Here is a 24,181-nt window from a genome sequence, read left to right as displayed (position 1 = left end):
CAGCTCGTCAACGCCAAATTTCACCGCACTTTCCTAATGGATTCGTTCGTCGTACGTCCCAGATTTCACCGCACTTACGTAATTGACACGTTCGTGACACGTCTTACATTGATTTCTGCGGCTATTTCACGCCTTGTTTCTTGTCTGTTAGCACCGACAAATTTACCCAAACGCCGCTGCTCTCGATCGTTAAGTGAAGACCGTCTACGACTGCGTTGTTCGCTGTAAGAGGTGCTGCCACAGATCCGGTATTCTCAGAACACACTTGACATTGTCTATCTTTGTATATTGAATTCCCTAAAGATTTCCAAAGTGGAATGTCCCATTGTCTAACTCCAACCACCATACCGCATTCAAAGACTGCATTTTCTTGTCTTGCGCCATAATCATGTCGGTAACCTTTTCACATGAATTACCTGAGTGCAAATGACAGCTCCGTCAATTTGTAGCTTGTGTATGCGATTTTGGCGCCATCTGTAGATGTGCATATCACTATCCCATGACTTTTGTCGCCTCAGTGAATATTTTACAATGTAAATTAAATTAAATTTCGTTTTTTACGTTTTAGAACGTTCTTAGCACTATTGTGCTCTGTGGTGAAAATGGCTGTTGGTTACACAAAAGCGGGTAACTGGAGGAACATCTCTACTGTATTTTTGGTATTGAAAGAACGTTCGTTCTACTTGTTGCAATAGGAGCTCTGACGTTGCTCAGTCACAGCTGGTAAGAGAAAGATGGGAAAACCTGAGTCCCTAGTTAGTATTCAGATTACAGTTCTAATAAATGTCGCGTCCTCACCCCTGCAGCAAAAAATAGCTCTTATATCAGTAATTGTTCTTGTGCCACTAGTGTTCAATACATGGGGCTTTGTTCGGAGTTACAAGTTAGAATCTAGCCATAAATTACGATTCGTACTGAAAAGAATCGTACGGCAGTACAAAATTGTGGAAAGACAAGTAGAGACGTTTTTAAGCGTGCTGTAGAGCAGTACTGCACGTCTTACTACGACGGAATTAGACAGTCTTGGAGAGTACCTGGTGAACATCACGTGCAGGTGGTTATATTGAATATATTATGGTGTTCACAGATAATGCAGTTAAACTATAACCCAACTTCAGGTAAGGTAAGAGAGTTGTTAATGATAAACTTTCTCTACTTGAAAGAACCCCCACGACAAATGACTGATTTTTCCATAGTGAAAACTTTGTGGAAACATTTGTAAAGATATGCAGAAGGAAAATAACGAAACAATTGTTGAAAGAAACCCATCTTAATTTCACATGAGAGGGGTACTATGTTTATGTTCCAAGATACAAATGTTTTCGGCGGGGCGGGTTGCTCTTCTCACTATTCTTTAAACAGTCCGTCCACCTACATGGATAGTCTCAAGGTTGTCTGCCCCTTCACTTTGCGATGGTACGTACTGGTTTAGACGACAAAACCAGCAAAAGCAGCCAGAGGATATTTAGTCCGACCCTATGTTATAAACTCCCTAAAGAGTCAATGACCCGCGACTATTTGAGAGTTAACACATTCAGTTATTCAGTAGTCTTCTTCTACACACGAGCTCGCCAAAATGTCTCATAATTTGCACGAAACAGGCCATGTGGAGTTTATGTACGACTTGAAATGTTCAGACGCGAAATATCCTAAAATAAATCACTCTCACAGCTCAACCTTACTCAAATCATTCAGCACTGTAGTCGTTGTTTATCACCTACACGAGAACCGATCCAATGCGTAGATTTCTTCATTTTGATACTAACTTGATCAGCGCGATTTAACACATTTGTTTTCCAGAAGACGGCTCCCGATCGACTATATCGACTCATATATCTGAGGCACAATGCCCTACTCAAACGCTAGTATGTTAAGCAGCCATGTCGAGCACTTCTACACTTGCGGTGTCTCTAATGTGGGCCAATCACATTACGCCAAGTAATTTAGAATTTCTAAACCAGATAAAATTTAAGGAAAACAAAATACGATTCTCTCCACAAAACAAATTACTAATAAATTAATACTCAATGACCCTTCTGGCTGCCCTTTACAAAATCAAGCTCAGTCGGACATACATACGTCACAAATTCCCCTATTACACAACTACTTTCTTACGCTTACAATTTCATATTCCTAATAAAATATCACATTCTCACTTTACGTAAGCTCTGCATTCACTCTCTCAGTGTAACCAAAACACTCACACGAGCCAAACACAATGATATAATCAGTTTTCAAAGTACTTTTAATTACGTCAGAAATCTGTGGCAATGAAACTGAAGAAAATTACAAGAATCCATCCTCTCGTTTGTACATTCAGTTGATACTATAGATGAAGACATTGCATTACCTAACTCGGTTTTTATATCTCCAAAAATATTGAGGTTATTAATATGAAATTTTAGTAGTATGGTTCTATTATTCATAGAATTTGGTACACTAAGTATAGAAAACATCGTTTAATATTTAACAGTACTTCTGATTCATAGAGAGTATGTGTGGTTTACTACAAGCAGCGTCAAGCAAAGACACCGCTCGTGCGGCGTCAGCTGTGCGAGTGTGAGAACCATCTCCTCGCCTCCCGGCTCCACGGCAAGCTACCTTTTCAATGCAAGTTTAAAGCTCGTAACGATCAGCTATTTTACATGTTGCTGTATTTGACAACCATCTACTTCCTCGACAGTCTGCGACCTTACAAAGATTGCTCTACTGCTTCCCAAAACAACAGAGGACCATGGAGAGCTCATGTGCTGTGACCGTGTGCACTGCTCAAAGATCGCAGCCACGGCAAGGGTAACTTTATAAACCATTTGTCGAGAAAATGGCCGTCCGCCTCTTCCAGGAGGGATTGTCAACTCGACAGTTGACTCTGTCTCTCCAACCCCGGAGCAGAAAGAGAATCTCCCATTTGCTTTAAGGCGTCGATGTCCGTAAAGAGCAGCAGCACTGTTGCTGTTGTCTGGGTGAAAAAGTTGTAAGAGTAGAGCCGTGCTCACCTAGTCCAGAGCCATGCTAACTATCTGCAACAGCAATGCACACTGATGCTATTGTTCCAGACCTATGTCGCCGTGACAGTGCTGGCACCTAACGGCAAGTCATGAGATCAAAACTATTAAGAACGTAGATCCACGAGCACGTAGTCGGAAAACCATTCTTATGAAGTTGGGTACCCGTGCAGTAACAACTTTTCCATATACACTGGCTGAAGTACCGAACGTTTAATTACAACTACACTGTACGTGTGGCTTTTACTGTTATCTGTATTTAAGGGGGGGGGGGGGGGGGGAGGACGTCAAACGGGCCCGCTTGGAGCAGGAGAGGCACCACAGGACATTATAATTTCCACTGTCTATACTTTTACAAATAAATTCATAAAACTTTAACAACATGACGAGGAAGGATTTAGGACTCATACTCATAGCAGTGGAAGCTCAAAAACGTAACAAAACACATTTTTTTACATGTGAAATTTTATCATTTTTTCACTCACTACTGGCTGCATTTGTTGCAATACGTACACTTTTCTTCCTAAGTGAGAGAGGTTCTTCGATGACTTTTGCACAGCATACAAACTCTAGAAGATATTTAATTTATGAAAAAATGAATGAACTGTTACATTTTAAACTTCATGTTTAGAAAAAATTCAAGTTTTATATTTATTTATTTATTTAACCTGATCAGATTATGGCCATCAGGCCCTCTCTTACATCAGAACAGTGTTCCACACTTGCAGCATTTCACACATCACAGTTACATCATGACAATAGTTTAAATGAGAATGTTAGCTTACTCTAGTGACAATATGAATAAAGAGTAGTGACTAAGACTTAATTAAGTAAATGCGGCAGTATTTTTACAACAGGTGCTATACATACAGATTATGATAAAAGCAATAATAATCAATAATAACAACAGTTAAAAAAATCAAATAATAATGACAAACATGAGAAGGATTGGCAATAGTAACGAAAGTTTTGTGCAGATGTACATAATATCTTGGTGTGTAAAGTAGATGATTACTAGTTTAGCGTGTTTTGGGGAATGGGGATTTAAGGAGGGGGAAAGAGGGAAGTAATGAGGTGAAGTGCGTTCATGTACAGAGGAAGGCATTACTGTTGCTTAAGTAGATACGTCATTAACAGTTTTTTGAAGCTGGACATGTTTTTAAGTTCTCTAACATAACGAGGGAGGTTATTCCAGAGTCGGGTTCCCGCTACTGTAAAGGACTTGGAGAAGGTGACTGAGCGATGCAGTGGAACGGAGAGGATTTTATTATAATGGGAACGTATGTTTCTGTCATGTTGTTCCGACATATGAGGGACAGTTTACATTTATAAGGCAGTAGATGAGACAGAGTGTATGGAAATCTCTGTGTTTGTCTGCACGCAGCCAGGACAATTTTGCATATGCTGGTGAAATGTGATCAAAAAGTCGAACGTCACAGATATATCGGACGCAGGCATTCATGACCAGTTCTAGACGTCGGGAATTTTCCTGAGAGAGGCCTTGTAGGATAATATCGCTGTAGTCAATGATTGGGAGTATAAGCGTTTGTACTAATTTCTTTTTCAGATCGAAAGGGAAGAGTTTTTTATATTTTTGTAGGACATGAAGGGATGCTGATGCTTTTTTGCACATTGCAGTTACGTGCTCTGTCCAATTTAGATTTTCATCTATTATTACTCCCAAACTCTTTGCTGAGGGAGAGAAGTTAATATATGTTCCATTTAGGATAAGAGGTGGTAAGGATTCCCGATGTTTTGGGCTAATGAGCTTTGAGTGACCAACAAGTACCGCTTGTGTTTTAGATGGGTTTAGTTTTAGACCTATGTCCTGTGCCCATTTTGACAGTGCATCGAGGTCAGTATTGAAATTTTCAATAGCTTTCTTGAGATTGCTTGGTTTCGCACTTAGATACAACTGAAGGTCATCAGCATACTTATGGTATTTGCAATAGGTCAGAACCGATGACACATCGTTGACATAAAGAGAGAAGAGTATAGGACCTAATACTGAGCCTTGGGGAACGCCTGACACTACCTGCCGCCATTGTGATTTTATATTCCCAGATAGGACGCGTAGCTGACGAGACGTCATGTATGAGCGAAACCATTGCACTGCACTTGGTGAGAAATTTAGACCGCTAAGTTTGGCTAGTAAGATGTCGAAGTCGACAGTATCAAATGCTTTGCTGAAATCTAAGAAGCAAATGATAGTCGCTTCTTGTCTGTCCATGGCAAGTTTCAAGTCATCAGAGCAGATGTTGTGCTTCGATGTTTACGGAAACCTGATTGGTATTCGTCTAGTAGGTTGTTAGTAGTGAGGTAGTTGGTGAGCTGGTCATGAACTATATATTCTAAGGCCTTTGATAGTGCAGGAAGAAGGCAGATGGGGCGGTAGTCAGAGGGTGCTGTGGCTATGTCCTTTTTAGGCAGTGGCTTAATTTGTCCCAGTTTCCAGGCCTCAGGGAAAACACTTGTGATTAATGAATCGTTGAAAATGTCTGTTATCGAGGGCAGTAGTTGGTCAATAATAATTTTTACCATCTGGATAGTGATACCATCATGTCCAGTAGATGCTGATCTAATCCGCATTATGGCTTTCTTGACAGTACTGCAAGTGACGTGCTGTAGATAGAATTTCTCATTGCTACAGTCGTTCAACCCCATGAAGTAATCAATGACTCTCTGCTTTTTTTGCGGTACAATTTTGGCTGTAGGTAACGTGAAGAATCGGTTTAGTTCTTCAGCTGGGACCATGTGATTTTCCGCAACTTTTATTTTGCCTAAACCGAGACTACGAAGATTTTTCCACAGGATAGCTGGTCTACATCTATTGTCAGCTAATGTACGGGCATGTCTGAGCTTAGCGTTTCTCACCGCTTGACTGACTTTGTTTCGTTTCTGCTTGTATACAGCATGATTTTCAGGTGTAGGGTGTATCTTGTATGCTCGATGTGCAGCATCTCTGAGATTCATGAGCTGTTTTAGTTCATCAGTCAGCCAGGGTGCAGGTTGCCTTTTTACTTTTCTGGTCTTTATTGGAGCATATTTGTCATAGAGTCGAGTAATTTTGTTAGTGAAATCCTGGAGTTTGTCGTTATTTATCTGAATTTTTTCCACAGTTTTTTAATAGATTTGAAAACCTACTGTTTGTATGCTACGAAAAATTCATCGAAGAATCTCTCTTACTTAGGAGGAAAAGTGACCTATAGCAACAAATGCAGCCAGTAATAAGTGAAAAATTTATGAAATTTCACATGTAAAAAAAAAAGGTATTTTGTTACGTTGAGTGTGCTGCGATGAGTGTGAGTCCTCAATCCTTCCTGGTCATCGTGACAAAGTTTTATGAATGTATTTGCAAAAGTAAAGACAGTAGACATTAAAATGTCATGTGGTGACTCTCCTGCACCAAGTCGGCCCGTTTGACGTCCTACCCCCTTAAGTCAAAGTGTGACGTAACGGAGTTATTTTGAGTGCTTGGTAAATAGTGGCTACGAAATAAATTACAATCGTAAAGGTGAATATTCGTTTTTAATGCAACAGGGCCCTTATTACACCTGACTGCTGAAGATGGGCTCACGAAAAATTTTCGCTTGCAATTTCGTATTAGCATCTGGATACCGTTGATCACTTCACGCAGCATCTTCCTGTGAGCAATTTCCAAGAAACAGCGGCGGTCTTAGTTCCCATCTGGCCCGGTGTTTGCTGACTGGCCGCAGGCAGGAATGCGTTCCAGGAAAACAGGTCCTGCACGAGAATCAATTGTGACCACCGGCGAGGCGGCGCGAAGCGCCGATGAAAAATGTGGCCATCCCGGCTCCGGCTGCGGAGCCCTGTGTGGGCTGCGACACGCCATCCATCAATCAAGCGGCCGTCTCGCGGCGAATAACAAATACTGCGGAGCCTACTAATGGCGCATCGTCTGGCCGTAATTAACTTCAACTCGAGATTAAAGCTGCCGTAATTAAACGCAGGAGGAAGAAAAAAGGGCGCTTAATTTGAATTAATCCGCTCAGCGCCGGACATTGGGGTCGCGTGTGTCAAGGGAGCTTAAGACGGCCGCGAACCCACCGCGGCCCGCCGTGGCGGCGTCTGCTCGCCTGCTGCAGGCAGAAGACGCAGAGATACCAGGCAGGGCGGCGGGGCGGCGCGCCGCCCTCGCGCCGCTGACGCTGACACATGGCTGCTGCGGCTGCCGGCTTTCCAAAGCGATGCGCCGGGCCATTAGTCACGGCTGCGTCCAGGCGTCCATCTCCACCCAGCCGTGGCTCACGAACGGCATTCCGAGTCTCTGAACGTTTCATTCCGCAGGGCGTCGTGAACATGAGCTACGAATGATTCTTAATGTAGCCCAACCTAGCTGCGGGTTTAGATATTTGGTGGAGTCCATTGGATTTAGATGAATCGATCTGGATTAAATGGTAGATGATCATCTAAATATACGTAGACAGAGCTAGTTTACGGTAATTTCTTTGTGACTGCTGCATTCGTGAAAATCAAGAGACACCGTTTCTCTCGTAAGATCGGTCAGGAGTATTTTCTCCGGTGTTTTAGCAGATATTTGAAACTGTAAGTAGCCTGTTTACATTTTTATGTTGGTAACGTCACGTAGCGCTGTGTATGAAAATCACTGGCTGTGCTGTGTGCATTCTGTGGCTGGTTGGAATTGTTGGAATATTCGGTATTGTAGTGTTGGGCAGTTGGATGTGAACAGCGCATAGCGTTGCGCAGTTCGAGGTGAACCGCCAGCAGTGGTGGATGTGGGGGGAGAGATGGCAGAATTTTGAGAGCGGACGATCTGGACGTGTGTCCATCAAAAAGAGTAAATTTGTAATCTTTCATTTGCTACCTATGCCTACCAGTAGTTAGTGTCTTCATTACTTAGAATCTTGCCGGCCGCGGTGGTCTCGCGGTTCTAGGCGCGCCGTCCGGAACCGTGCGACTGCTACGGTCGCAGGTTCGAATCCTGCCTCGGGCATGGATGTGTGTGATGTCCTTAGGTTAGTTAGGTTTAAGTAGTTCTAAGTTCTAGGGGACTAATGACCACAGCAGTTGAGTCCCATAGCGCTCAGAGCCATTTGAACCATTTTGAACTTAGAATCTTTTATTTACCTGGCAGTATTGGCGTTCGCCGTATTGCAGTAGTTCGAGTAACGAAGATTTTTGTAAGGTAAGTGGTTCATGAAAGGTATAGGTTATTGTTAGTCATGGCCATTCTTTTGTAGGGATTACTGAATGTCAGATTGCGTTGCCCTAAAAATATTGTGTGTCAGTTTAGTGTCTTCAGAATAAGTAAAGAGAGAAATATCTGAGTACGTTCAGTTCTGCTCAGCTGTTTCAAAATCAAATAACTTAAGGGGTTTACCAGCACAGTAGTTCAACAAATTTCTAAGAAGGAAGTTTCAGAATTTACACTGATGAGCCATATGCTATGACCAACTGCAGAACAGCTTGTTTGTCCTTCTTTGGAACGAAATACATTATTGATTCAGGAATGCAACATATTGTACAAATTTGTAGAATTTTTTTTTTTTGTTTATTTATAGACGCAATCATATTCCGAAGAAATGAGGTTAAAAATTCACTTAGGACTTCCGATCATTTAAAAAGATTAGTGCGTCATAATTTGCCACGGAAAAGTAGTAAATATAGTAAAGTGGGCTCTTCAAAATATCATGTGATGAATGCGAAAAAAGCTATATCGGACAGACAGGTAGGTCCTTTGATGAAAGGTTTGAAGAACATACGTACCCCAGTAATAAGGCGGCGCTAGGCTTACATATGCAAGAGGGGGGTCATAGCCGCGCGGGATTAGCCGAGCGGTCCAAGAAGCTGCAGTCATGGACTGTGCGGCTGGTCCCGGCGGAGGTTCGAGTCCTCCCTCGGGCATGGGTGTGTGTGTGTTACTCCTTAGGATAACTTAGGTTAAGTAGTGTATAAGCTTAGGGACTGATGGCCTTAGCTGTTAAGTCTCATAAGGTTTCACACACATTTGCACATTTTTCGAGGGTCATAATATTGGCAACATCGACGAACAGCTTCAAATTCTACATGAAGTTAAAAAAACTAAGTGATTAGACATTTTAGAACAACTGGAGATTTATGTTATGAAACGCAGAGAACCTGAAAAACTCCACAATGAACAGAATGATTTGCAACAGACGCATTCTTCAACATTTACGACGCTCTGTTCACCTGAGCGAATCGTTTTCGCTTCGTACGTGCTTCAGCTGAGGATGGATCCTTCCAGCGATCGAGTATTGCACTGTCTAGTGCGGGCCGCAGCAGATGTCAACAACCTTTAAGGCGGAGGAGCGTGCCACCCCATGTGCTGCAGAGCACCACACTCGTCATCCTGCCCTTGTCGTCTCTGCCGTACCAATGGACAACGGCATAAACAGGCAACAGCCGGAAATACGGGGCCGCCGGGCGTCAGAAATACACTGTACTACAAGTGATGCACTATTTTCATCTATAGCAATGTGTTCTCCTTGTTCTGAATTGTTATTTCACTGATCGAACGATCTGTTCTGTAATTTTAAATTTTATGTACATTTGACCGATATATTAACAGCAAATTTATCATATATTAGGCTTCTGGAAAAATGAAGACTATATTATAGAGGACGCGCGCATCTAGCACGAAGAGGGGGAACAAAATCTAACAACATTTTTAGGTCTTTATAAGACCGGTGTTTTACATTTTATAGCTAATTTGGCATCGCATGAACCTGTGTTCAGTGTATGCCGCCTTTAGGTGTGAACTACATGTATTTCGCATACATTCACTTAGATTACTAGTAAGTATGGTTAAATATTGCACTTATTTTTAGGTTTTAATATAAATTTTCTGTTGTATTGTTATAGAATCTGAAGATGGTCATTGTATGGGCGAAACCGTTTATGACTGTGTCATAAGAATGTGATTGCGTCTCTAAATAAACAAAAATTTGCACAAGATAATCAGTCACTCACTGCATTGACAATATGTTGTTTTTTTCCAAAATACGACAGTCTGTTGGTAATTTTGTGGGAGTATGTGGCATTAGATACCTACCCACATGTCATTTAATTCGCGTCAGTAACGGCCGAAATTACAGGCCCGTATCATTAAAGTCGATATGCAGCAAGATTTTGGAACATACCGGGTGATCAAAAAGTCAGTAGAAATTTGAAAACTGAATAAATCACGGAATAATGTAGATAGAGAGTTACAAATTGACACACATGCTTGGAATGACATGGGATTTTATTAGAACCAAAAAATACAAAAGTTCAAAAAATGTCCGACAGATAGCGCTTCATCTGATCAGAATAGTAATAATTAGCATAACAAAGTAAGACAAAGCAAAGATGTCCACCATCATTCCTCAACAATAGCTGTATTCGAGGAATAATGTTGTGAACATCACTGTAAAGCATCTCCGGAGTTTTGGTGAGGCATTGGCGTCAGATGACGTCTTTCAACATCCCTAGAGATGTCGGTCGATCACGATACACTTGCGACTTCAGGTAACCCCAAAGCCAATAATCGCACGGACTGAGGACTGGGGACCTGGGAGGCCAAGTATGACGAATGTGGCGGCTGAGCACACGATCATCACCAAACGATGAGCGCAAGAGGTCGTTCACGCTTCTTGCAATATGGGGTGGTTCTAATAAAACCCCATGTCATTCCAAGCATGTCTGTCAATTTTTACCTCTCTATCTACACTATTCCGTGGTTTAGTAAATTTTCAAATTTATACTGACTTTTTGATCACCCGGTATATTGTGATTGAACATTATGAATTACCTCGACGAGAACGGCCTGTTGACACACAATGAACACGGATTTAGAAAACACCGTTTTTTATGAAACACAACTACCTCTTTACACAAACGAAGTGTTGAATGCTGTTGACGAGGGATTTCAAACTGATTGTATTCTTAGATTTCCAAAAGGCTTTCCACACAGGACCAGCCAAGCGGGTTGTAGTGAAACTGCATGGTTATGGAATAGCGTTTAAGTTATGTGACTGGATTTCTTGATTTCCTGTCAGACAGGTCACAGTTCGTAGTACTTGGCGGAAAGTCATCGTGTAAAACAGCTGATTTCTGGCTTTACCCAAGGTATTGTTATAAGCCCTCTGTTGTCCCTTATCTATATAAGTGCTTTAGCAGGTAATCTGAGCAGCCGTCTTAGGTTGCCTGCAGGTGATGCTGTCGTTTATTGTCTAGTAATGTCATCCGAAGAACAAAACAAATTGCATAACGATTTAGAAAAGATAACTGTCTGGTGCGAAAATAGGCATTTGAACGTAAATAACGAAAAGTGTGAGTGCTAAAAGGAATCTATTAAACATTGGTTACACGATAGATCAGTCAAATCTATTGGTCATGAATTCAACTAAATACTTAGGTTGTATAATTACGAACAACTCTAATTGGATGGAACACATAGAAAATGTGGGGAAGGCTAACCAAAGACTGCGTTTTATTGGCATGGCACTTACAAAATGTAACAGATCTAATAAAGACACAGCCTACACTACGCTTGTCCGTCGTCTTTAAGAATACTGTTGAATGGTGGGGGATCCTTTCCTTACATGGCTGACAGAGTATGTCGAGAAAGTATAAAGAAGGGCAGCGCTTTTTGTATTATCGCGAAATAGGGGAGAGAGTGTTGGCGAATTGAAAAAGGATTCGGGGCCTACATGATTAAAAGTATGGCTATTTTCGGTGCGGAGGGATATTCTCAGGAAATTTCAATCACTAGCTTTCTCCTCCGAATGCGAAACTATTTTGTTTGTCGGTGACCTACATAGGGAGAAACGCTCCTCAAATAAAATGAGCGAAATCAGAGACTGCACGGAAAGACATAGGTGTTGGTTTTTTCGCGCGCTGTCTGAGATTAGAATAACAGAGAATTATTGTGAAGGTGGTTCGTTGAACCCTCTGTCAGGCACTTAGATGTGATCTGCAGAGCACCCATGTTGATGAGATGTAGATGTATATGTGTATGCGATGAGTGCTCCCGATAGTGACCCAGATGGGTTCCATAGGATTTACATCAGGCGAATTTGTTAGCCGAGAGATCAGCGTGAATTCACTATAGTCCTCAAACCACTGTAGCACGGTTCTGGCTCCAAAACAAGGACTATCAAGCTGCTGAAAGATGACACCGCCGCCGGGGAAGATATCAAGCATGAAGGGATGCAGGCGGTTCGCAGCTGTTAGTATGTCTTCGATTACTGCTACAGGAGAATGTTTCCCACACTATAGTACTGTTTCCATCAGCTTGTGCAAGTGGCACGTTGCATGTTTCGAGCCGCCGTTCACCTTGATGACAGCGTTTGTGGAGACTACCATCGACCTAGCATAGCAAAAATGTGATTAACCCGAAGCGACGGCACTTTTCCATTGATAGATGGTCGCATCCCGATGGTCCCGCGTCCACTGCGATCGTAATTGACGATGTCGTTGGGGCAACATGTAAACACGTGGTGGTGGCCTGCTGCGGATCTCCATGTTCAACAACTATGAACAGTGCACTCCGAAAGACATGTTTGCGCACCGGCATTGTGCTCTTTCGCCAGAGATGCCACAGATTACCCTCCATCCTACTTTACAGAGCAGATAAGCCACCAAACTCCACGTTCTCTCAAAAGTCGTGGACGTCCAATTACTTAACGCCTAGTGATCATTTCACTGTCGTTCTACCCCTTTCAGTAGGTACTCACGACAGCAGCACATGAACATCCGACCAGCTTCGCTGTTTTCGAGATTCTCTTCCACTGGCTTGCGTAATAAAAATTTTCCCTTTGTCAAAGTCTCTTATCTCAAGGATTACCCTATCTGCAACCCATACCTTAGCTAGTGTGAATCCCCGTCCATTTCTGCTCCACTTACATACTTTTGTTACCGCGTCACGTGCCCGCACAGCCACCAGGCGGCATCAAATGTCGCGGTGGGGAGTGGTCATAATGATTTTGCTCATCAATGTATTTTTTGCATTGAGCAGCTGGAGTCCACCCAAATAAGAGTCAACCCAAATAACTAGTATTCATCACGTATTGCTTGCGACGCCCATTCTTGACGGGATGCGTTGTTTTCTGTTCTGTTACAGGCAAAACGATTTTTAAAGTATAATTTTATGTGTCATTCGATAGAAAGATGCTGTTGAATCTTCCTGTTTTATACTGTTCCTTTTAATACATATCAACAAATATATAGGGATAGGTTAATTTGTTTGCGCTCTGTCCAATGGACACCTAAAATTCCGATTTAAAAATCATTTTGTTTGTAATGGGAAACAGGTATTTCTGTTAACAATGGAATCCGGATGAAAGATGTGGTGTCACCGCCAGACACCACACTTGCTAGGTGGTAGCCTTTAAATCGGCCGCGGTCCGGTAGTATACGTCAGACCCGGGTGTCGCCACTATCAGTGATTGGAGACCGAGCGCTGCCACACGGCAGGTCCAGAGAGACTTCCTAGCACTCGCCCCAGTTGTACAGCAGACTTTGCTAGCGATGGTTCACTGACTTCTACGCTCTCATTTGCCGAGACGATGGTTAGCATAGCCTTCAGCTATGTTATTTGCTACGACCTAGCAAGGCGCCAGTATCCGTACTATTGATGTTGTGAATTATGTACCATAATAAGCGATGTTCTCCGTTAATGGATTGAAGTTAAGTATTGCACCAGCTGCGTCCGTTTTTCTCAATTCTAATTCCCTTGTCATGTTCCAGACCTCACGCCAGCCTGCGTGAGCTGAAACGCGTGCATTTCGGCCTCCTTTACTAACACAGTTGGCTCTCCTGCCATCACAACAAAAGATGTGAGGTGTAGTAATTCTTTAGGCTGACTCCAGTTACACAAAGCACAAATGAAATGCAAATATCTGCAGAAACACCAGAGAAAAAGCGCCTCTCGACCCTTAGGTGGGACATGCTATATGCCCAGAGAATACCAGAAATGTCGTGACAGACTTCGAGGCGTTACAGAGGGTATCTTAAGGATCAAATCAAGGAAAGAAACCTGTGTCTGGAAACGTCATCCAATGACGCTAGAGAACATCGAAGTTGCCGTCGTGTGACCTAGCGGTTCAAGGTGCTTCAGTCCGGTACCGCGCAGCTGCTCCAGTCGCAGGTTCGAATCCTGCGTCGGGCATGAATGTGTGTGATGTCCTTAGGTTAGTTAGGCATAAGTACTCTAGGGGACTGATGACCACAGATGTAAAGTCCCACAGTGCTTAGAGCCATTTGAACCATTTTGAACATCGAAGTTACAGCCGCTGGCACATGCCACTAGACTGCCCCTTTTGCAGCAAATATGATTTCGTACGCTAGCGAACCGTAAGCAGAGAGTCTCGCTTTGTTTGTTAGTTATTCAGTTATCGGGACTGATTACCACGATCGTCAATGGAGAAGATGGAGTTAGTTGCTGCGTGGATGGGCCTTGGTGCATGATTTAGGACATGGGTTCTCAGCTACGGTTCTAATTATATCCTGTGTACCGAAATATTATTGAAGATTTTAGATGGTTCGAGGAAAAAAAATAAAACAATTGTCCGAAACCGTCATCCATTCAGGCAATAGATCATCACATTCGTAGGAGAAAAGGCTTTTCTGTGCAGCAGCTTCGCCAATGGTGACCGTGGCAGTCAGTCACGATCGTACAGTAACAATCAACATGACGAGCGTTTCGCCTGCCGTCCATCGGTGCCCAACGTCACGTCTGCTGCCAAAGGGGTTGCATAGCCGCAGGCGCCTACGCCTATAAGCTCTGTATGGACGACGTTTTCGGACAGTGGTTCCTATCCTTGACTTGTTTCTCTGTCAATCTCTACAACCCGTCGAAGTTTGTCGCAACATTTCTGGGACTCCCAAGCATTATAATGAGTGCACTATCCGAAAATTACCTCGAGCAATTAAACAGAGAACCGACTTGTGGAGATAACATCTTGGACCTACTGATAACAAACAGACCCGAACTTTTAGGCTCTGAATGTGCAGAACAGGGAATCAGTGATCATAAGGCCGTTGCAGCATCCCTGAATATGGAAATTAATAGGAATATAAAAAAGGGAGGAAGGTTTATCTGTTTAACAAGAGTAATAGAAGGCAGATGTCAGACTACCAAACAGATCAAAATGAAAATTTTTGTTCCGACACTGACAATGTTGAGTGTTTATGCAAAAAGTTCAAGGCAATCGTAAAATGCGTTTTAGACAGGTACGTGCCGAGTAAAACTGTGAGGGGCGGGAAAAACCCACCGTGGTACAACAACAAAGTTAGGAAACTACTGTGAAAGCAAAGAGAACTTCACTCCAAGTTTAAACGCAGCCAAAACCTCTCAGACAAACAGTAGCTAAACTATGTCAAAGTTAGCGTAAGGAGGGCTAAGCGTGAAGCGTTCAGTGAATTCGAAAGTAAAATTCTATGTACCGACTTGACATAAAATCCTAGGAAGTTCTGGTCTTACGTTAAATCAGTAAGTGGCTCGAAACAGCATATCCAGACACTCCGGGATGACGATGGCATTGAAACAGAGGATGACACACCGTAAAGCTGAAATACTAAACACCTTTTTCGAAAGTTGTTTCACAGAGGAAGACCGCACTGCAATTCCTTCTCTAAATCCTCGCGCAAACGAAAAAACGGCTGACATCGAAATAAGTGTCCAAGGAATAGAAAAGCAACTGGAATCACATAACAGAGGAAAGTCCACTGGACCTGACGGGATACCAATTCGATTCTACACAGAGTACGGGAAAGAACTTGCCCCCCTTCTAACAGCCGGGTGCCGCAAGTCTCTAGAGGAACGGAAGGTTCCAAATGATTGGAAAAGAGCACAGGTAGTCCCAGTCTTCAAGAAGCGTCGTCGAGCAGATGCGCAAAACTATAGACCTATACCTCTGACGTCGATCTGTAGTAGAATTTTAGAACATGTTTTTTGCTCGAGTATCATGTCGTTTTTGGAAACCCAGAATCCACTCTGTAGGAATGAACATGGATCCCGGAAACAGCGATCGTGTGAGACCCAACTCGCTTTATTTGTTCATGAGACCCAGAAAATATTAGATACAGGCTCCCAGGTAGATGCTATTTTTCTTGACTTCCGGAAGCCGTTCGATACAGTTCCGCACTGTCGCCTGATAAACAAAGTAAGAGCCTACGGAATATCAGACCAGCTGTGTGGCTGGATTGAAGAGTTTTTAGCAAACAGAACGCAGCATGTTGTTATCAATGGAGAGACGTCTACAGACGTTAAAGTAACACCTCGCGTGCCACAGGGGAGTGTTATGGGACCACTGCTTTTCACAATATATATAAATGACCTAGTAGATAGTGTCGGATGTTCCATGCGGCTTTTCGCGAATGATGCTGTAGTATACAGAGAAGTTGCAGCATTAGAAAATTGTAGCGAAATGCAGGAAGATCTGCAGCGGATAGGCACTTGGTGCAGGGAGTGGCAACTGACCCTTAAAATAGACAAATGTAACGTATTGCGAATACATAGAAAGAAGGATCGTTTATTGTATGATTATATGAAAGCGGAACAAACACTGGTAGCAGTTACTTCTGTAAAATATCTGGGAGTATGCGTGCGGAACGATTTGAAGTGGAATGAACATATAAAATTAATTGTGGGTAAGGTGGGTACCAGGTTGAGATTCATTGGGAGAGCCCTTATTAAATGTAGTCCATCAACAAAGGAGGTGGCTTACAACTCGTTCGACCTATACTTGAGTATTGCTCATCAGTGTGGGATCCGTACCAGATCGGGTTGACGGAGGAGATAGAGAAGATCCAAAGAAGAGCGGCGCGTTTCGTCACAGGGTTATTTGGTAACTGTGGTAGCGTTACGGAGATGTTTAACAAACTTAAGTGACAGACTCTGCAAGAGAGGCGCTCTGCATCGCGGTGTAGCTTGCTCGCCATGTTTCGAGAGAGTGCGTTTCTGGATGAGGTATCGAATATATTGCTTCCCCCTACTTATATCTCCCGAGGAGATCACGAGTGTAAAATTAGAGAGATTCGAGCGCGCACGGAGGCTTTCAGACAGTCATTCTTCCCGCGAACCATACGTGACTGGAACAGAAAAGGGAGGTAATGGTAGTGGCATGTAAAGTGCCCTCCGCCACACACCGATGGGTGGCCTGCGGAGTATAAATGTAGATGTAGATGTAGACTTGGACGAAACAAGAATATTCGGTAGTGTGGTGGGTTCTTAGCTTTGCTCCCCAAAGGGCTTACTAGATACTTCATCACGGAAAACATCTCTTGTAACTACACTAATATACAACATTGTAGATGTTCCGGCGTAACCCCAAGCGCCGACACGAAGATGAAGAACCCAAGAGAAGAGAAGGCTGTGAGGCAACATCGGCCAATGGCACGCTGATAAGATCCGCACAACGACAGGAGAGGCCTCCAGCAGAAGAGGATATAAGCGGCCCTCCTGAAATCCTAGACTGGACAGTAAAGTAACACTTGTAGAAACCATGCCTTAGAAGAGAGCAGTACAGTAGTCGTTACTAGTAATCCACAAGCTCTGTAACAAACTTGCATGAACATTGTATATAGTGAAGGATACTGAGTGTTGCATGTCGCCCATCGCTTACAACAAAGTTAAGTATTGTCAGTCTTCTTTACTGTAATAAAAATTATTAATGTGAAATGATTGAGTTGTATAGCTATCCGAGAAGGGAACATTTTTAGGCACCCTGTGAGAGATGAGTCGGCAAGATCCAACAATATACATTATGCTCCAGTGACATACTTTTAATTATGTATGCTACCGTTGACGTCTGTGACTGGGAACTCCATTATTCTTAGTGATTTTATATCCAGTGTAGTGATTCAAATACACTACTGGCCATGGAGATTGCTACACCAAGAAGAAATGCAGATGATAAACAATTATTCATTGGACAAATACATTATACTGGAACTGATATGTGATTACATTTTCACGCAATCTGGATGCATAGATCCTGAGAAATCTGTACCCAGAACAACCATCTCTGGCAGTAATAACGGCCTTGATAGGCCTGGGCATTGAGCGCTTGGATGGCGTGTACAGGTACAGCTGCCCATGCAGCTTCAACACGATACCACAGTTCATCAAGAGTAGTGACTGGCGTAACGTGACGAGTCAGTTGCTCGGCCACCATTAATCAGACGTTTTCAATCGGTGAGAGATCTGGAGAATGTGCTGGCCAGTGCAGCAGTCGAACATTTTCTGTATCCAGAAAGCCCGTACAGGACCTCCAACATGCGGTCGTGCATTATCCTGGTGGAATGTAGGGTTTCGCAGGGATGGAATGGAGGGTAGAGCCACGGGTCGTAACACATCTGAAATGTAACGTCCACTGTTCAAAGTGCCGTCAATACGAACAAGAGGTGACCGAGACGTGTAACCAATGGCACCCCATACCATCACCCCGGGTGATACGCCAGTATGGCGATGACGAATACACGGTTACAATGTGCGTTCATCGCGATGTCCCCAATCACGAATGCAACCATCATGATGCTAACAGAACCTGGATTCATCCGAAAAAATTACGTTTTGACATTCGTGCACCCAGGTTCGTCGTTGAGTACACCATCGCAGGTGCTCCTGACTGTGATGCAGCGTCAAGGGTAACCGCAGCCATGGTCTCGGAGCTTATAGTCCATGCTGCTGCAAACGTCGTCGAACTGTTCGTGCAGATGGTGGTTGTCGTGCAAACGTCCCCATCTGTTGACTCAGGGATCGAGACGTGACTGCACGATCCGTTACAGTCATGCAAATAAGATGCCTGTCATCTCGACTGCTGGAGATATGAGGCCGTTGGGATCCAGCACGGGGTTCCGTATTACCCTCCTGAACCCACCGATTCCATATTCTGCTAACAGTCATTGGATCTAGACCAACGCGAGCAGCAGTGTCGCGATACGATAAATCGCAATCGCGATAGGCTACAATCTGACCTCTATCAAAGTCAGAAACGTGAAGGTACGCATTTCTCTTCCTTACACGAGGCATCATAACAACGCTCCAACAGGCAACGCCGGTCAACTGCTGTTTGTGTATGAGAAATCGGTTGGAAACTTTCCTCATGTCAGCACGTTGTAGGTGTCGCCACCGGCACCAACCCTGTGTGAATGCTCTGAAAAGCTAATCATTTGCATTTCACAGCATCTTATTCCTGTCGGTTAAATTTCGTTTCTGTAGCACGTCATCTTCGTGGTGTAGCAATTTTAATGACCAGTAGTGTATGTTCGTTAAGCAGGTTCTTCAACCCAGGCGAATGATTGCCTTCCGTGGTTAACCAACCTCTTGATCACATACGCCTGCAAATGTTCACGCTACTCTTGCGCAGTCAGCAATGGTACTGTATTTTTCTTAAAGGGGGTAATTTCTGGTATTATGACCCGGGGGGGGGGGGGGGGGTTGTATGGTGTATGGTGTTTATCAAACATTGCACCTTACCACTCCTTGGGAGAAAGTGCAGACACCACTCCATTTTCTGGAACTTGGTTGACGTAACTATTAAGCTTGTATCACAAATAAATTTCATTAGCTTTTGAGTGTCGAAGCTAGTGAACAGTGTAATTCTTTGCATCGCTTTATACCCTTGAAGGTAGGAAGTAATATTATTATACTAGCATTAAAAATTTCACTAGTATATTGCATCGTAGTGACGAAATTCCGCTCACTCAAACCAGATTATGTTTCGGCTATGGTTTAATGTGCAGTTGCAACTGGTTAGTGTAGGCCACGCCAAACTCAAGTGATATGGGAGGAATGGGTATCTTTTGTTTGAAGGTAAGACATTTTTATACTAAAGCTCCTGTTTATTCACTGGCTGACTAGTCTCAGGCTTTGCCCAGTTGGACAAGCAACCTGTAATCGAGAACATTTCTAATGACTGAATGTGTAGACTGTGGATAATAAAGGTATCTCTGATAAGACCATTCACGTGGTAACTGTGTAATTCTATTTAAGATATGGTAGATGTGAACACTTCTGCTTATGTCACCGCACGAAATTGTAGCTGATATCAGCGTTAAAAGATGTCACACCATAGTTTGTTACGTTAATGATGTGCATATACAGTGTGACTCGCCTAAAACGTGCATCGGAAATACTGCAGAAATGGAAAGTGCTATTGATGTGCGATTTTCACAGAATGTATGAGCAGTCATGGGCTCGTAGTGTCAGACAATCAATAGATTGTAATATTACTTAGGAAGTGTATGTTACGTGCAGATATAAACTTTTTTATACGGAACAATGCCTATTAACATTAGCTAACTAAAGTATGGTAAATTGGAATGTAAGTGATGTTTGTTGCAAGATTCAAGTGGTAGTCGCTCGTATTTTGTAAAGTTCCCCCACAGACATTTGTACAATATCTGTTGCAGCTAACACTAATGAACAACACAAGTGCATACATTAGTTACGTGGATTCTGACCAGTAACGAGGCTCCTGACCATCACAGGTTGTGTTCAGAATTACCACCGGCAGTAGCAATATACAAATCCAGTCTGATATGGAAAGCGGGTTAACATTTCAGCGGAGATATCCGAGCAGACTGCAGTAATACGTTGTTGCAAATCATCTGGTGTAGTTGGATGTCCTTATAGACAGTGTCTCTCAGCAGCTCTCCCCACAGGAAAATGTCTAGAGGCATCAAATCCGTTCCTCTGCGTCCGATTCAACGATTTGGAAACGTTTTTAAATGGAGAAATAACGCAGCGGACCGGTAGCAAATAACTGTTTAATACACTCCTGGAAATGGAAAAAAGAACACATTGACACCGGTGTGTCAGACCCACCATACTTGCTCCGGACACTGCGAGAGGGCTGCACAAGCAATGATCACACGCACGGCACAGCGGACACACCAGGAACCGCGGTGTTGGCCGTCGAATGGCGCTAGCTGCGCAGCATTTGTGCACCGCCGCCGTCAGTGTCAGCCAGTTTGCCGTGGCATACGGAGCTCCATCGCTGTCTTTAACACTGGTAGCATGCCGCGACAGCGTGGACGTGAACCGTTTGTGCAGTTGACGGACTTTGAGCGAGGGTGTATAGTGGGCATGCGGGAGGCCGGGTGGACGTACCGCCGAATTGCTCAACACGTGGGGCGTGAGGTCTCCACAGTACATCGATGTTGTCGCCAGTGGTCGGAGGAAGGTGCACGTGCCCGTCGACCTGGGACCGGACCGCAGCGACACACGGATGCACGCCAAGACCGTAGGATCCTACGCAGTGCCGTAGGGGACCGCACCGCCACTTCCCAGCAAATTAGGGATACTGTTGCTCCTGGGGTATCGGCGAGGACCATTCGCAACCGTCTCCGAGAAGCTGGGCTACGGTCCCGCACACCGTTAGGCCGTCTTCCGCTCACGCCCCAACATCGTGCAGCCCGCCTCCAGTGGTGTCGCGACAGGCGTAAATGGAGGGACGAATGGAAACGTGTCGTCTTCAGTGATGAGAGTCGCTTCTGCCTTGGTGCCAATGATGGTCGTATGCGTGTTTGGCGCCGTGCAGGTGAGCGCCACAATCAGGACTGCATACGACCGAGGCACACAGGGCCAACACCCGGCATAATGGTGTGGGGAGCGATCTCCTACACTGGCCGTACACCTCTGGTGATCGTCGAGGGGACACTGAATAGTGCACGGTACATCCAAACCGTCATCGAACCCATCGTTCTACCATTCCTAGACCGGCATGGGAACTTGCTGTTCCAACAGGACAATGCACGTTTACACTGCATGCGCGCTGATTTTCCACTTGACGAAGCCAACGGCGATTGACAAAAGACTAATAGTGCATATTTCGGCGCTTTTCCGGGCCTTGACTGATAAATGTAGCTTCATCACTAAACACGTATTCTGTCTTAATGCCCTTGTACAGAAGTTAATACTATTCTCTTACCCGTTTACAAGCAGCTATGTATGGAGAAAGATGTGATAAGGATGGATCCTATATGGGTGGAGAATCATAGGACACGTGCCTAAGTGATGACACTTCCTCATGCGATTGAGCGGGAGTTAACGTGTGGATGAACAGTTTATTATGTCAAGAGGCATTGGTCTATTTAACAAAGTGTATGTTTGCACAAAAAATAAGCTTTATAGTTAATATTGCAGTCTGTTGATTGATTAATAATGCGAGTCCCTGAGTACAAATCCATTCTGTGAAAACCGAACTTCAATACTACCGTCCATGTTAACCGGAAGGACTCCTGCCGGTCGTTTTAATGTTCCTAGAACTACACTGCAAACGAGATTAAAATCACTATACGGACTCAGTAGCCATATAACACCTTACGTACAGTTTCCGAACTTACATTAGAAGAAAATTACCAAGAAATGATTGTAGTGCACATGAGAGATTCGGATTCCATGTTAATGCCGCTACCTGATAATGAATTTCAAGATTTGGCTTACGATTTGGCAGAAAAGTTAAACCTGTCTCATAGATCTGGCAGAGAAAGGAAACTGGCAGTTAACAGTTTCTATTAAGATATTATGAAGAAGCACTTAGAACAGCCTTACAGAAAACGAAACAAACTTGTTTTCTTTTTCTTTTTCCACTGCTATAGAAACCGATTGCTTTTGCTTGTTAAGCACGAAAACACTTTTTAAAAGAAAAATAGAAACTTGTATTATGTTTTTGGCATGTATGTTGTCATCGACGACGAATGCACATCAGAGACAAGAGCACCGTCAGGAGTGCCCCGGGAAATTACGATAGGACCGCTATAATTCTCTATATACATAAACGATTTGGCAGACAGAGTGGGCAGCAATCTGCAGTTGTCTGCTGATGATGTTGTGGTGTACTTTGGGTATCGAGGATGAGTGACTGTTGGAGGAGACAAGTAAGACGAGTTAGACAAAATTTAAAGTTTTGTGTGATGAACAGCAGTTAGCTCTAAATGTGGAGAAATGTAAGTTAATGCAGGTGAGTATGAGAACCAAACTTGTAGCGTTCGAATGCCCCATTAGTAGTGTCCTGTTCGACACAATCACGTCGTTTAACGTAACGTAACGTTGTAAAGCGATATGAAGTGGAGCGAGCATGTGAAGACCTTGGTAGAAAAGGCGAATAGTCGACTGCGGATTACGGGGAGAACTTTAGGAAAGTGTGGTTCATTCGTGAAGGAGACCGCATATAGGTCCCTAGTGCGACCTATTCTTGAGTACTGCTCGACACGGTCTGCTATATCTGTTACTGGTAGGTTCTAACAACACCCAAGTGTTACGGACATGCTTTAGAAACTCTAATGAGAATCCCTGGAGGGAAGGAGACTTATTTCAAATTATAACTTATTTCAAAAAGCAACAGAATGCTTATACAAATTTTTACTTACCGGGACTCATAGAAGGTGCAGTTCCCCTGTGAATTGTAAAGCGTCGAATGAACAAGTCCACGAGATGCAGGGCACGAGCTCAGGGAACATTCATTGCGCAATATGACATGCAAGTGGACACAGTTTTGGGTTATAACTCAGTCATTCAGATTTTGTTGCAGTTTATGAGTTTCAGTAGACAGCGTTCATATATGTCATGTTTCCTTGGACAGCAGCATACAAATACACACATGGACTGAATCATTAGACAGTAACTCACCGTCGTACGAAGACCGCAACACAGATCAGGACTAATGTTGCACCAAAAGTGCCGTCTGTCACGATCACGAACTGTTTGCTGGAATCTGGGAAGTGAGTAAAGGCCCCACTCACATGGTCGGCGATGGTTGGGAGAAAGATACATAAAAAAGGATGAAAAAGTTTGGGAAATAAGGACAAAAGAAACTACACCTAATTTGTGGTTTTACATATTCATTAACGGTAGATACGAAATAATAATGATGGGACGTTTTTTCTTGCTGCTCAGGTTCTTTTGTCCTCCTTTTATTGGGTTGTTTTTGGGGAGGAGACCAGACTGCGAGGTCGTCCGTCTCATCGGATTAGGGAAGGATTGAGAAGGAGGTCAGCCGTGCTCTTTGAAAGGGAACATCCCGGCATTTGCCTGTAGCGATGTAGGGAAATCACTGAAAACCTAAATCAGGATGGCCGAACGAGGGATTGAACCGTCATCCTCCCGAATGCGGGTTCAGTGAGCTAACCACTGCACCACCTCGCTCGGTTGTCCTTGACGCGTCCGTCATGCGTTAGGTTGCTGC

This window comes from Schistocerca gregaria, chromosome 1 (genome assembly GCF_023897955.1).
Source record: "Schistocerca gregaria isolate iqSchGreg1 chromosome 1, iqSchGreg1.2, whole genome shotgun sequence".
NCBI classification, from domain to species: Eukaryota; Metazoa; Arthropoda; class Insecta; order Orthoptera; family Acrididae; genus Schistocerca; species Schistocerca gregaria.
This window is presented reverse-complemented; position numbering follows the sequence as displayed.